The sequence below is a fragment of the Oryx dammah genome, unplaced genomic scaffold, assembly GCF_014754425.2.
Source record: "Oryx dammah isolate SB20612 unplaced genomic scaffold, SCBI_Odam_1.1 HiC_scaffold_26, whole genome shotgun sequence".
Taxonomy (NCBI): Eukaryota; Metazoa; Chordata; class Mammalia; order Artiodactyla; family Bovidae; genus Oryx; species Oryx dammah.
The window spans coordinates 67,022,830-67,036,940 of record NW_024070210.1 but is presented as its reverse complement, the minus strand read 5'-3'; the positions used below and the strand labels follow the sequence as shown (position 1 = coordinate 67,036,940).

Sequence of the window (14,111 nt, the reverse complement as noted above, 5' to 3'; positions counted from 1 at the left end):
GTCCTTTTATGTTTGCTCCTGAAAATCATAAATAAAACACACTTCCCAGGATGGGTAGGGATATAACTAACAATCTTATGATTTGACCATCTAGAAAAAAGTATGGATAAAGGGCAGTGAATTAGGAACTTAGAGATGTATCTGAGTGTATTAGAAAACAATCTCAGTAGCCATAGAGAAATTCCACAAGAAAAATAAAGCATTGTACAAGAAAGCAAACAATCAAATGACAATTAAATACTTTTAATTATATAAGCACTGAATATTGATTTAACCAAATACTGTGCCTTAATTATATTGAGTGTATGTGAGAAGGAGTATGTAAAAGGAAATGTATAAAAAATCTAATCTCTCAAAATAGGAAATCAAAGACAATATCCAAAACTTGATAAATCTAAACAATAGTTAAACAAGCATAATGTTTACAAGTTCAAGATATTTGTCCCTGAAGGATGTGACATTTTTTTCCATTGTAAATATTATAATGTAGCTTGACATATTTTACTATACTACCTTATTAAAAGTTTTTTAAATTGCTTAATAAATAAATATGAAATCTCCAAGGGACTGGAAGGAAACATACATCTAATTTACATAATAATGAGGTTTTTTGTTGTTTAGTTGCTAAGTCCTGTTTGACTCTTTTGAAACCCCATGGACTACAGCTGCCAGGTTCCTCTGTCCAGGGGATTTCCCAAGCAAGAATCATGGGTGGGTTGCTATTTTCTTCTCCAGGGGATCTTCCCCACCCAGGGATCAAACCCACGTCTCCTACTTGGCAGGCGAATTCTTTACCACTGAGCCATCTGGGAAGCCACTTTACCACAGGTTCAGTGATAAAGAATCCGCCTGCCAATGCAGGAGACTCAGGTTCCATCCCTGGGTTGGGAAGATCCTCTGGAGGAGGAAACGGCAACCCACTCCAGTATTCTTGGCTGGAGAATCCCATGGACAGAGGAGCCGGGTGGGCTACAATTCATAGTGTTACTAAGAATCAGACTCAACTGAGCATGCACAAATACACCTGGGAAGCCCAAAAATGAGGTTAGTGACTTACCAAGCAGGACATCAAGAGCATAAGTCAAAAAATGAGACTAATAAACGTGATCACATAACATTGACTGCTCTTGAGTATCAAACCAAAAAGAAAAAAAAAACCTCTAAATTAAAAGATAGATGAGAAACTGGAGGAAATATACGCAATACAGATAATATACAAAAGATTAATACATTTACATATTTAAAGAGCTCTTATCAACAAGGAAAAGAAGCATTCCAATAGAAAACTGGCAAAGGGCATAGACAAGGAAGGAAGGCAGGAAGCAGGAAGGAAGGAAGTCAATATCCTGTTTAAAAAACAAGACCAATTTCTCTAATTAAAGACATATACAGAGAGGGACCTGAAAGACGATCACAAATCAAAGAAGTGACAATGATGGGTTCTGGACTAGTAGATTCATGGATGTTCTTATGTCTTCTTTTACCTTTTGCTTATCTCTACTTGCTGATTTTCTAGTATCTGAAATTCATAATTAAAGAATTTATTTATTGTAGTAAATTTTCTGGAATACATTAAAGTATATTCAAAAATAAATAACAATCACCCAGTATTCATCACCCTGAGCTAAATACTGCTGGCACATTTCTTTTCCATTTTTGCCTTTTATATTTTTTCAAAAAAATTGAATCCATGTATTTCTCACTTAACATTAAGTGATCAGCATTTTCTTATTACATTAAAGATAGTTCTAAAATAGAATATTATTCAGTTCTTGATATTCCATTAAACAGAAGGATATATGACCAGATTCTAACTTGCAACAAATCACTATTAAGAGGTACAAAGTTTTCATAACATTCATCTCAAGTGAGATTAATTTAAACTTTTTCATATAGGCTTGTGAGAAATGCAACCACCATGAATGATTTAAAACCAAAATGGGGACACCAGGCCAATGTAATTTGATGTTTTGGGATGAATGAAAGAATCAAAAGAAAATTAATCCTCCTCTGTTTAGTTATAATGAATAGCCAGCCTTTTTAAAAAGGAGAATTACATTTATTTTCATGATTTTAATGTCTAAAAACTATTTGTGTTTTCTTTTTACTTTCTACATTTATTATGTAAGAAATATTTGCCTATGAGAGGGGGAAAAAAGCACATAATTTAGAACAATGTAAAGTTTTTCAAGTTCAACTTACCCTCATCCCAAGAAACACAGTTAATAGATTTTTGTAGGTCTTACTTATTTAGGCATATGCAAACTTTCTATCCTTTAACTACCTATTCCTACCCAACACAAACACACACAAATGGCATGGTGCTTCACAACTTGCTTTTTCACACTTAATGCATTTCAGAGACTTTTCTGTACCGCCACACACAAATACATTTTCATGCTTTCAAATCATGGCATAATACTCTATTGCATAGATGTAGCATTTTAAAAATCAGTTTCATTTAGCTTTTATATGGAAGATTTGCTATAAAAAGCAAAACAAAAATTTACTCAAAATTGATCCCAGGCCTAAAAGAAAAACTCAAAACTATAAACTTTCTATAAAATATGTGTGATCGTGGGCTAGGCAAAGATGTCTTAGATACAACATCAGAAAGTGAAAAGAAAGTGAAGTTGCTCAGTCGTGTCCAACTCTGCAACCCCATGGACTGTAGCCCACCAGGCTTCTCCATCCGTGGAATTTTCCAGGCATGAATACTACAGTGGGTTGCCATTTCCTTCTCCAGAGGATCTTCCCAACCCAGGGATTGAACCTGGGTCTCCCACATTGCAGGCAGACGCTTTACCATCTGAGCCACCAGGGAATCCCTTGGCGGACAACATCAGAAGTATGATTCATAAAAGAAAATACTGATAAATTGGAATGTATCAAAGTTTAAAACTTCCACTCTTCAAATGACACTACTGAAAAGGAAAACAAAAGTCAAATATTGGAAGAAAATATTTGCAAAACACATAGCTGACAAAGGACTTACATCTTGAATATATAAAGTATCAAGACTCAAAAATAAGAAAGATTGGAGCAGACACATCACCAAAGATGTATAGATAGCAAGCTAGCATAAGAAGACGGTCAACATCATTAAGCTATGGGAAAAATTCAAATTAAAACCATAATAAGATACTGCTACACATTCAAATGGTGAAAATTACTTTTTTTAGAAACTAACAATACCAAGTGCCAACAAAGTTGAAGCAACTGGAACTTTCATATATTGCTGATGAGAATACAAAATGGGATAGCAGTGTTGCAGAAACCACTTGCCACCTTCTTAACAGTGTTCAACATACACTTACCTTACAACTCCACAATCTCACACTTGGATATTCACCCAAGGAATGAACCTTTATAATCACACAAAAATCTGCACATAAAGGTTTATAGCAACTTCATTAACAACTTCCCCAAACTAGGAACAATCCAAATGTCCCTCAACTAGACAATGAATAAGCAACTGTGGTACATCCATACAATGGAACACTGCTCACAGTATAAGGAAACAAACTACTGATAGAACACTTAGGCAAATCTCAACTATACGTTGCTAAGTTGAAAAAGGCCAGATTCAAAAGTCTCCATAGTATTTGTTTCCAATTATAGGACATCTAGAATAGAGAAAACTATAGGGACAGAAAATGGATGACTGTTACCAGGGCTGGGCATAGGGAAGGGTTAACTACATAAACTGGTATAAGGGGATTTCTGGGAGAATGGTGCAAGTGTTTTATATCTTGACTGTGATGGGTAATTACATAAACACAAACTGTATGCGTTTGTCAAAGCTCACAGAACTGCAATATTAAAAGGGTAAATTTTACGGTATGTAAAGAATACCTCAATTTTAAGTTAACCTCTTTGTACAAATTTTTGCTTAGTTATGTTTATATGTCCAGAATATAAAATTGAATTGCTAAGTCAAAAAAAATTGCAATACGACCCAGAAATCCCACTCCTGGGCATATACCCAGACAAAATTACAATTCAAAAGGATACATGCACCCCTATGCTCATACCAGCACCATTTACAATAGCCAAGACAGGGAAACAACCTAAATCTGTCCACCAACAGATGAATGGATAGAGAAGAGGCAGGGGAAAAGTGAAAGTGAAGTCGCTCAGTCGTATCTGACTCTTTGTGACCCCATGGACTGTAGCCTAAGAGGCTTTTCCATCCTTGGGATTTTCCAGGCAAGAGTACTGGAGTAGGTTATCATTTCCTTCTCCAAGGGATATTCCCGACCCAGGGACAGAACCCAGGTTCCCGCACTGCAGGCAGATGCTTTACCCTCTGAGCCACCAGGGAAGCCCAAAGACATGGTACATATATACAATTATTTAGCCATTAAATACATTATTCAGCCATTAAAAAGAATGAAATAGCGCCATTTGCAGCAACACGGATAGACCTAGAGATTATCATACTAAGCAAAGTCAGTCAGAAAGAGAAAGACAAATACCATATCACTTATATGAGGAATTTAGTACAACACAAATGAACATACATAAAACAGAAACAGACTCACAGATACAGAGAACAGACTTGGTTGCCAAGGGGGAGGTTGCCAAGAGAGAGGAGGAATGGGAGTTTGGGATTAGCAGAGGCAACCTATTAAAAATAGGATCAATAAACAACAATGTCCTACCATACGGCCAGGGAACTATCTTCAATATCCTGTGACAAACCATAATGGAAAAGAATATGAAAAAGAATATACATATATATATATGTATGTATAACTGAGTCACTGCTATACAGAAGAAATTAACATTGTATATCAACTACACTTCAATAAACTTTTTTAAATTGTTGAGCCAAAGAACACTTGAATTTCAAATTTTGGTAAACTACCAAATTGTCCTACAACAGAACTGTACCAGATTACATTACTACCAACAGGGTATGCTGAGATGAAAGCATCTGTTTCGCCATCAGGGCCAGTCTGATTATGTCAAAGCTTTTCACCTTTGTCAAGCTGGTACATGTCAAAAAGTATCTATGAGTTACATTTCTTTAGTTACCAAAGAAGTTGTCTCTAGTCAAATGTTTACTGCCCACCTTTTTTTCCCCCCTGTGAAATACCTATTCGCAACCGTTGTCACTTATAGACTTCTTAAAATGACTGGTAATTAATTTGTAACACAAGTTCTAGATCTTATGGGCTAGGACAGTGGCAGTCCTTGTACTAGGTCTTACGGTCAGGAACGTTTGCTACAGTGTCCAGGAAATCGTGGCACAGCCTTCGAGGAGACTGGAGCTTCTCCGAGGTCAGATCCACCGCTCCCCCCCAGGACTCCGGGCCGGCCCCCCGCTGACACCCTCCCGCCCATCCCCAGCCCAGCAGCCAGATGGGACTCCGCTCCACTCTTTCACTGGCTTGTAGTCCGGCGACAGAACTCCCCTGCTAATCTGTGCGGCCCCTCACCTTCTGGGGGAAAACTAGTGTCCAGTCGTCAGAGCATTGACACTCAGCGTCAGCCACTGTCCCCCGAAAGGGAGGGGTCTTTTCCCGCCACCGCAGTTTCTCTTTCTCTACAAGTGGAAGAAGCGGCGGGTCCTAAGCCCTCTTGCCTCTCGGAACGCCGTTCCCTTGGCAACCAGAAGCGGACGCTTCCAGTCTCGCGATAGGAGAAAAGGACAGTACCATCTAGAAACAAGACGTGGGAGCCCAAGAACGGCTGGGGCGCAACTTGACGAAACCCTGAGACCTGGGAAATCTCTACTGTCTCCTCGGTCTTCTGAGCGGACTGTGGAGGGTGTGGAATAGTTTGTTCGTATTTAGGTTGAAGCCGGAACGAGGATGTATGGATGTTTGTATGCCTCTGTCCTCACTGTTAATATGATGCTCTACAGGTCAGGTCATCCTCCGAGTTCAGTTTGCTTCTCCGTAAAATGGGGTAGTAATAATTGCTTCCTCACAACATTGTTGTGCGCTCAAAAACATAATGTTCTGTGAAGTTCTTAGTAAATGTTGGATGGCATGTAAATAAAAAATAGTAGTTTTGCCCAGATTGGACTACAATCCAAAGAAGGTAATAATTGCTATATATACTTTCTTTCTTTTGTGGTTCTATAATTCTCAGAGCATGAAGACTATTTCCCTGGGTCCTCAAATTGACTTTTCTTCATCCTCGGTGCCATCAAATGTCTGCTTCTTCCAATATAAGCAGCATTTTACAGTTTACAGACATTTTCAATACATGGACCTTTTAGCCTCATTGTTAGGTGGTGAGGTATGTATTCTGTAAGTATTTTTCAGAAGATCAAATAGATAAAAGTGATGTGTGCAGACTAAGACAGTGTGATTGTAAAAACCTGACTGTAAATGTCATTCATATACTTCTAAATTCTGCATTTCTGTCTCCAGCTCTGAAATCCACACGCTTATCTGACTAGGTGACATCGATGTAAGAAGGACCTCAAACTTAAGATGTCAAAAAACTGAACTTCTCCATGGTCCCTCCTCCACCTCACCTTCTTACCTATCTTACCTAATCAATAACTGCATCCTGCCAGTCTCAGGCCCTCCTTGGGGTCTGAGACCAATAATTGCTTCCTCAAGGTCCTCCTTGTTAGTGTTTCTACTCAAGAATTTCTTCCCAACATTTCTCAGAATCTTTATATGTTTTTCCAAACTAAAAGAAAGTCAGTTGAGAAATCAGGAAAATTGGACAGAGAGTTCTAATTCTCCTGCAAGAGTTAAACCTTAGCAATCAACAGAGATCCACTGATACCAAGTTAAATCAAAAGCAAGGGCAGGAAACACTGTGAGTCAGAAGCTGAGATAAACATTCCAGGAATCAGAACAGGAGCTCCTGAGAAAGAGGCAATCACAATTTAACCAGTCAATCTTGCTTGCCGTTATGGGAAAAGGGGTACGTCAAGGCTGTATATTGTCACCCTGCTTATTTAACTTATATGCAGAGTACATCATGAGAAACGCTGGGCTGGAAGAAGCACAAGCTGGAATCAAGACTGCCGGGAGAAATATCAATAACCTCAGATATGCAGATGACACCACCCTTATGGCAGAAAGTGAAGAGGAACTAAAAAGCGTCTTGATGAAAGAGGAGAGTGAAAAAGTTGGCTTAAAGCTCAACATTCAGAAAACTAAGATCATGGCGTCTGGTCCCATCACTTCATGGGAAATAGATGGGGAAAGAGTGGAAACAGTGTCAGACTTTTTGGGGGGGGGCTCCAAAATCACTGCAGATGGTGACTGCAGCCATGAAATTAAAAGACGCTTACTCCTTGAAAGGAAAGTTATGACCAACCTAGATAGCATATTGAAAAGCAGAGACATTACTTTGTCCACAAAGTTCTGTCTAGTCAAGGCTATGGTTTTTCCAGAGGTCATGTATGGATGTGAGAGTTGGACTGTGAAGACAGCTGATTGCCAAAGAATTGATGCTTTTGAACTGTGGTGTTGGAGAAGACTCTTGAGAGTCCCTTGGACTGCAAGGAGATCCAACCAGTCCATTCTGAAGGAGATCAGCCCTGGGTGTTCTTTGGAAGGAATGATGCTAAAGCTGAAGCTCCAGTACTTTGGTCACCTCATGCGAAGAGTTGACTCAATGGAAAAGACTCTGATGCTGGGAGGGATTGAGGGGGCAGGAGGAGAAGGGGACGACAGAGGATGAGATGGCTGGATGGCATCACCGACTCGATGGACCTGAGTCTGAGTGAACTCCAGGAGTTGGTGATGGGCAGGGAGGCCTGGCGTGCTGCGATTCATGGGGTCGCAAAGTCGGACACGACTGAGCGACTGAACTGAACTAAACTGAGTATGGTAAGTGTGTGTTTCTGCACAGTCTTCTAATAGTCATTCTTGCAAGTAAAATAAATGTTAATAAGTTGATACTTATTGTATACTTTACACAAATTCTATGAGTGATAGTCCAAGGAACAAGTTTTTATTCAAAATAAGTTCTTAAATGGGCAATTTCCAACCCATGATTATGTGAAGCGCTGTTAGCCTTGCTTGGAGATTTGTGTGTTACATTATTCAAATAGTACCCACCCAATAACGTTCTCTGTGTACTCCAATATTTGAATATTTGCTACAGGCTACGTCTCTTATAAATGTTGTTAATAGTTCTTATTTTTTAAACAAGTGCTTCAGATAGCATGACAATGAGTAAAGAATATGAAGAAGGTTGGAAGTATTTTAAGAATAACTTAAAATTTGGAGAGCTCCTAGCAGTTCTGATTTCTTGTTTCTGCATGCCAAAGATTAGTATCTGTTGGGAATTGGAAATACTACTCCTTCTCCCTGTTGTTCTTCCAATATGAATAAACACACATACAGACACACCCATGTACACACATTGCCTGCAACACAGTTCCACAGCCTTCCATATGGTTGTTTCTTCTCTTCCTTCAGGTGTCTGCTTCCTCAGGTGGGTTTTTCCTGACCACCCTACATTAAATAATAATTCCCATCTCTGTCCCCCGCTAAGCTGTTCTATTTGGCAGGGAGCTAAGTGGTGTCCAGCTCTTTGTGACTTTGTGGCCATGGACTGTAACCCGCCAGGTACTGTCCATGGGATATCCCTGGCAAGAATACTGGAGTTGGTTGCTCTTTCCTTCTCCAGGGGATCTTCCTGACTCAGGGATCCATCCTGGGTCTCCTGCTTAGCAGGTGGATTCTTTACCTCTGGACCACCATGGGAGCCCTACTCTGTTCCCTTGATACTCTTTTATTTTTATATAAGGAGGAGAGATGCCACTGTTTGGATTCTGATACTAAATGGGCTTCCCTGGTGGCTCAGATGGTAGAGAATCTGCCTGCAATGCAGGAGACCTGGGTTGAGACCCCTGGGTTGGAAGATCCCCTGGAGGAGGGCATGACAACTCACTCCAGTATTCTTGCCTGGAGAAACCCCATGGGTAGAGTCAGACATGACTGAGCGACTAAGCACAGCACAGCACTAAATAGCTGGGTGACCTTGGGTAAGTCCGTAGATTTTTACGGGCTATAATTTCCTCATTCTGTGCTAATTCTGTCAGGTGGAACCCAGGACTCCAACAGGCTCCAGGTGATGCCAGTACTTTTGGTCCACAGATCACTCTCTGAGTAGCTACAGACTAATCTCCAAATGCCCGCACAATGCTGGTGTTTCATGAATAAAGGCTATTCTTTCCATTTTTGTTTTTGGTGATCAGTGGTGCTTCTTCAGAAAACAACACATTTCAGATTTCTTTGGGATGTGAAGGAAAAAACAACTAAGAAAAATCAGGGTTGTGTCCAGTGCTCATGATTAACTGTTTTCATTTTTTAAAAACTGTTGCTTACACTGCATAAAATACATATAAAGCAAGTGACTAGAAAGTTCAAGTGCAGTAGAAATGTAGTGTCCATTTACTGTTTGTAACCTTCCAAACTAAGTCCCCACTAATAACATTTTGCATAAAACTCACCTCATCTTGGATTGCTTTCTATCATTCTCATTTCGTTTATTTACCTTCTGCTGCTTCCCTTTTATAGATTGTTGAGAGACGGTATGTGCCTTGAGGGCAAACTTGTAATAAATTATATTTGTTGTGTATTCAGTTCAGTTCAATTCAGTCGCTCAGTCATGTCCAACTCTTTGTGACCCGATGAATCGCAGCACGCCAGGCCTCCCTGTCCATCACCAACTCCCGGAGTTCACTCAGACTCACGTCCATCGAGTCCGTGATGCCATCCAGCCATCTCATCCTCTGTTGTGTATTAGTACACAATAAATTGTGTCTTTGTTTTTAATTTCCTGAAATATTTCTATGCCAACCATTGCAATTATACCCTCAAAACAATTCACATTCAGATATGTTAGAGCACCATATTTTTCTCTGCTGTGTTCATACCCCACCCCCAAAATATTCTAGAAAGAATTATGCCTTTCAAATAATTCATAAAGATTTCATCTAGAGTCAAGATATTTTAAGCTAAAATTTCCCTGGTCTCCTTCCAGGTTGGTGACATATGGCAGCCTTGGTTTCAAAGCTGGTTTTTGTTTTTGTTTTCAGTCTCTCTCTGTTCCTGACATTCTCCTTCTGAGTGGAGTCAGATTTGAATGAATGAATGAGCCCACGTTGTATTCCATCTGGGCTCCAACTATCATTCCAGCCTTGTTGTCCCAGTTTCCTTTTTCTCACCATGAGCTTCAGCCAAATGTAACACGGTACTAGGAGAGAAACCTCACTAAGAATTGTATCATAGATTCTACAAACTAGATTTAACAGTCATTTCTTTGATGGGCAATTAAAAATGTGTGCTACTGGACAGTTCCCATGACGTGTGAATCTATGGCTTAGTTATTAAAAAGTAACATTTACTGAGGGTTTAGAACATGCCTCAGATACGTCATTCCATGTCACTTCATAACACCTGTGCAACAGCACTGCTATAACCCAGTTTGGTACTTGTGAAGCAGAGCACGGCGGTTAAGTGATTTTGCCAAGTTCATTGGTAACTAAATGGTACTTGGATTCCAACCCAGTTCCAAAGCCTGTTTGTTCTCTTTACCTTCTCACTGGACTGAATTCAAGAAGAAAGTTTACTTGTGCCACTAGATGGTGCTGATTGCCTTCCGTTAAAAACAAAACTCCAAATCCGCTTTCAGAAACTCACTTTCCTTGGATTTTAGTTGTGATCCAAGAGGCTACTGAACTGAAATATTCTGTTTGTTTGAAGTGTGCTTGGGTATGTCTTTAAGTGGGGCTTCTCAGGTGGTTCAGTGGTAAAGAACCTGCCTGCAATGCAAGAGACCTGGGTTCTATCCCTGGGTTCGGAAGATCCCCTGCAGAAGGAAATGGCACCCCACTCCAGTATTCTTGCCTGGGAAATCCCATGGACAGAGGAGCCTGGGCTATAGTCCATGGGGTCGCAAAGAGTTGGACATGACTTAGTGACTGAGCATGCACATCTATAATAGCCATCCAAATAAGAGTGAATTCGATACCAAAAAATCAGAGCAGATTTTTTTTTTAATCTTAGTACATATTATAAATATATGTTTGTGCCCAGTTGTGTCCACTCTTTGCAACCCCAGGGACTGGAGCCTGATGAGAGCCTTAACGGATTTCCCAGACAAGAATACTGGAGCGGGCTGCAACTTCTGCCTCCAGGGGATCTTCCCCACCCAGTGATGGAACCAGCGTCTCCTGCATCTCCTAAATTGCAGGCAGATTATTTACTGCCGAGTTACCTGGGAAGCTCTCCACATTATAAAATTGTTATTGGTCAGTCACCAAGTCGTGTCGCCAAGTCATGTCCGACTCTTTGGGACCCCATGGACTGCAGCATGCCAGGCTCCTATTATTTGATACCTAATATCAAATAACCACTGATAATTTTGAGAGACTAAAATTTGTCTCACCTATTTGTATTTCTATAAAACCTGCAGACTTTCTATAAAAGTCCGTGTTTTATTTCATATACCCTTTTACCCAAACTCCACTCTCTCCTGTTCCTCCTGGTCCTGCTTGGCCACAGCACTACCCATGTAATCAAGAGGCAAGACCAGGAGAGTAAATCAAGGTTTAAACAGCAAAAATCAAGTTCTGGAACAAGTAATCCTATTTTTATTCACAGTAAAAATGCATTTAGTATGTGTTTAGTTCTTTTTTCAGTACTTAAAAGCTATGAAATAAATCTGCTAAAAATGGGTTCTCAGATTTTGTTGTTCATAAGGATCATTTCAGATGTTATTTAAAATGTTGATTTTTGCCATTTGCGGCAACATGAATGGAACTACAGAGTGTCATACTGAGTGAAGTAAGACAGAGAAGGAAAAATATTGTATGTAATCCCTTACATGTGAAATCTAAAAAGAAATTATACAAATGAACTTACTTACAAAACAGAAAGAGGCTCGCAGAAAATGAACTTGCCGGTAGGCAAAAGGATGTTTAAGGAGTTTGGGAAGGTCATTTACACACTGCTATATTCAAAATGGATAACCAACAAAGACCTACTATATAGCACATGGAATTCAACTCAAAGTTATGTGCCAGCCTGAATGGGAGAGGAGTGTGGGGGAGAATGGATAAATGTATAGGTATGGCTTAGTCCCTTCACTGTTCACCTGAAACCCATAACATTGGTAGTTTAACATTGTTAATTGGCTATACCCCAGTGCAAAATAAAAAGTTTAAAGTTTGAAAGCTAAATAAATAAATACAATGTTGATTTTAGTCCCTATTCTCTGAGTTGGTAGGTCCAGGAATCTTCATTTTAACAAACACTGGTGATTTTGGTGCAGTATGACGATGAGCATGCTTTGAAAAACACTGACTTCAAGTTTGTATTTTAAAGGATAAATAGTGATGAGTTGCTGCTCTGAAAGGAACCAGAGAGACCCCTGGATCTGGGCAATCCAGGGGCTCTGAACACAGACATTCAGTACTCCCTTTGTAAAGAGTAAGCTAGAAAATGAGAATGTTCCCACCTCCAGCTTCCTTGATTCCGAACCCTTTCCTTACTCTGTCTATTATGCAATGCTATAGAGAACTAGGGGCTTCCCCAGTGGCTCAGCGGTAAAGAATCCACCGCAGTGCAGGAGACACACAAGACATGGGTTCTATCCCTGCATTAAGACGATCCCCTGGAGCAGGAAATGGCAACACTGGAGAAGCCCACGGACAGAGGAGCCTGGCAGACTACCGTCCATGGGGTTGCAAAGAGTCAGACACGACTGAGCAACTGGGCACACCCACATACAGAGTCAAGTGCTGGTCAGAGGATGTCCCCATTTTAAAAGTCCCTATGGGTTCGAGGGAAGCTTGCTACTACTTCACAATATCTCGTAGCCCAGATACATAATGATACCCTTTGATTTGTTAAGTGAAAAGAGTTACCCCATGCACCGTCATGTGATCGTGTTTAACTTGTTCAAGTGATACGAGTGTCAGTGTGTGTGGGGGGGGAAACTGTGCCAGGATGCTGTGCAGATGCATAAAAATCAACACACAAACACACACACTGCAGCTATACATTTATGGCCCAGAAAGCCAATTTGATGTCGTGTCCTCAAGTCCTCCTCTGTCCATGGAAGTTCTCAGGCAAAAATACTGCGGTGGGTTGCCAGTTCCTTCTCCAAGGGATCCTCCTGCCCCAGGGACCGAATTCTCATCTCCTGCATTGCAGATGGATTCTTTACCACTGAGCCTCCTGGGAAGCCCCCAGAGAGCTAACAGGTGTTTGTATAGTAAAATAGGGACTTCCCCAGCGACCCAGTGGTTAAGATCCTGACTTTCAATGCAGAAGGTGCAGGTCCGATGCAGGGAATGTGGCTTTGATCCCTGGTCAGGGAACTAAGATCCCACAATGCCACAAAGAGTGACCAAAACTTTTTTTAAATTAATTATTTAAAAGGTAGTAAAATAAAGAGAATAAAGATACATTCTAAAATCCAGAAAAAAATTTTTTTGGCCCGTGGGTTTGGGTCCTCCCAGTTCTGCCCTCAAGAAATCAGCTCCGCTAAGTGAGTCATTCTCACCAGAAAGGGAAAATTTCTCTTCTTGAAATTTCTCACAGTAACAGACTATTTTATTCTCTGGTCTATCCTGCTGGCTCCACAGTTTGGTCACCTGAAGCAATTCTGTACCTGTAAAGATTTAAAGAGTTGCCAGAAGTTTCCCAAGGCTAGCTGCAGTCTCCATTGCTGGATGCCAGTTGAAATTATACGGTTCTGCTTCTGGCATTTGGCCCTTGCCAGGAATATGGATGTGAGACGCTGCCGGTGGATAATGAAATTTAGTAATTTCAATGTAACAATTAATCCTGGGCAGAAATTCATAATTTCAAAACACAGTCCAAAGACTGGGTATCATGCTTCATGCTTGTCTGATTCCAAATCACTTCTGAACTGAGCTAGGTCTCTGACTCCATAGGGTATTTTGTTTGCTCATTTTTTTGTTTTAAATTGGGTCTCTGTATAGTAAAATGTATTCTAGAATTAAAATCTTATAAACTTTATTATTACAGAAACCTTTTGATTTAACTTAAGGTAAAGAAAGTTAAACAAATTTACATTGCACATTTGAAATGTATTCAGATCAAACTTCAAAGGTCTTCAGTAACAACAAAGAAAAATTTTTCTTCTCTGAG

At 40.1% G+C, this 14,111-nt stretch overlaps 1 protein-coding gene across 3 annotated transcripts in view; it reads right to left on the bottom strand.

Annotated features, from left to right (window-relative positions):
* FSIP1 (fibrous sheath interacting protein 1) overlaps positions 1–5,615 on the bottom strand; it is a 215,925-nt gene extending 210,310 nt beyond the window's left edge. For 2 of the 3 annotated variants that reach the window (XM_040226968.1, XM_040226967.1), the window contains exon 1: positions 5,445–5,597. The gene's annotated coding sequence lies outside the window, so the exon portion shown is untranslated. Of the gene's footprint in view, positions 1–5,444 lie in introns of all 3 variants that reach the window. The other variant, XM_040226965.1, reaches the window with a different exon arrangement.
* Between the last annotated feature and the right edge of the window lie 8,496 nt (positions 5,616–14,111).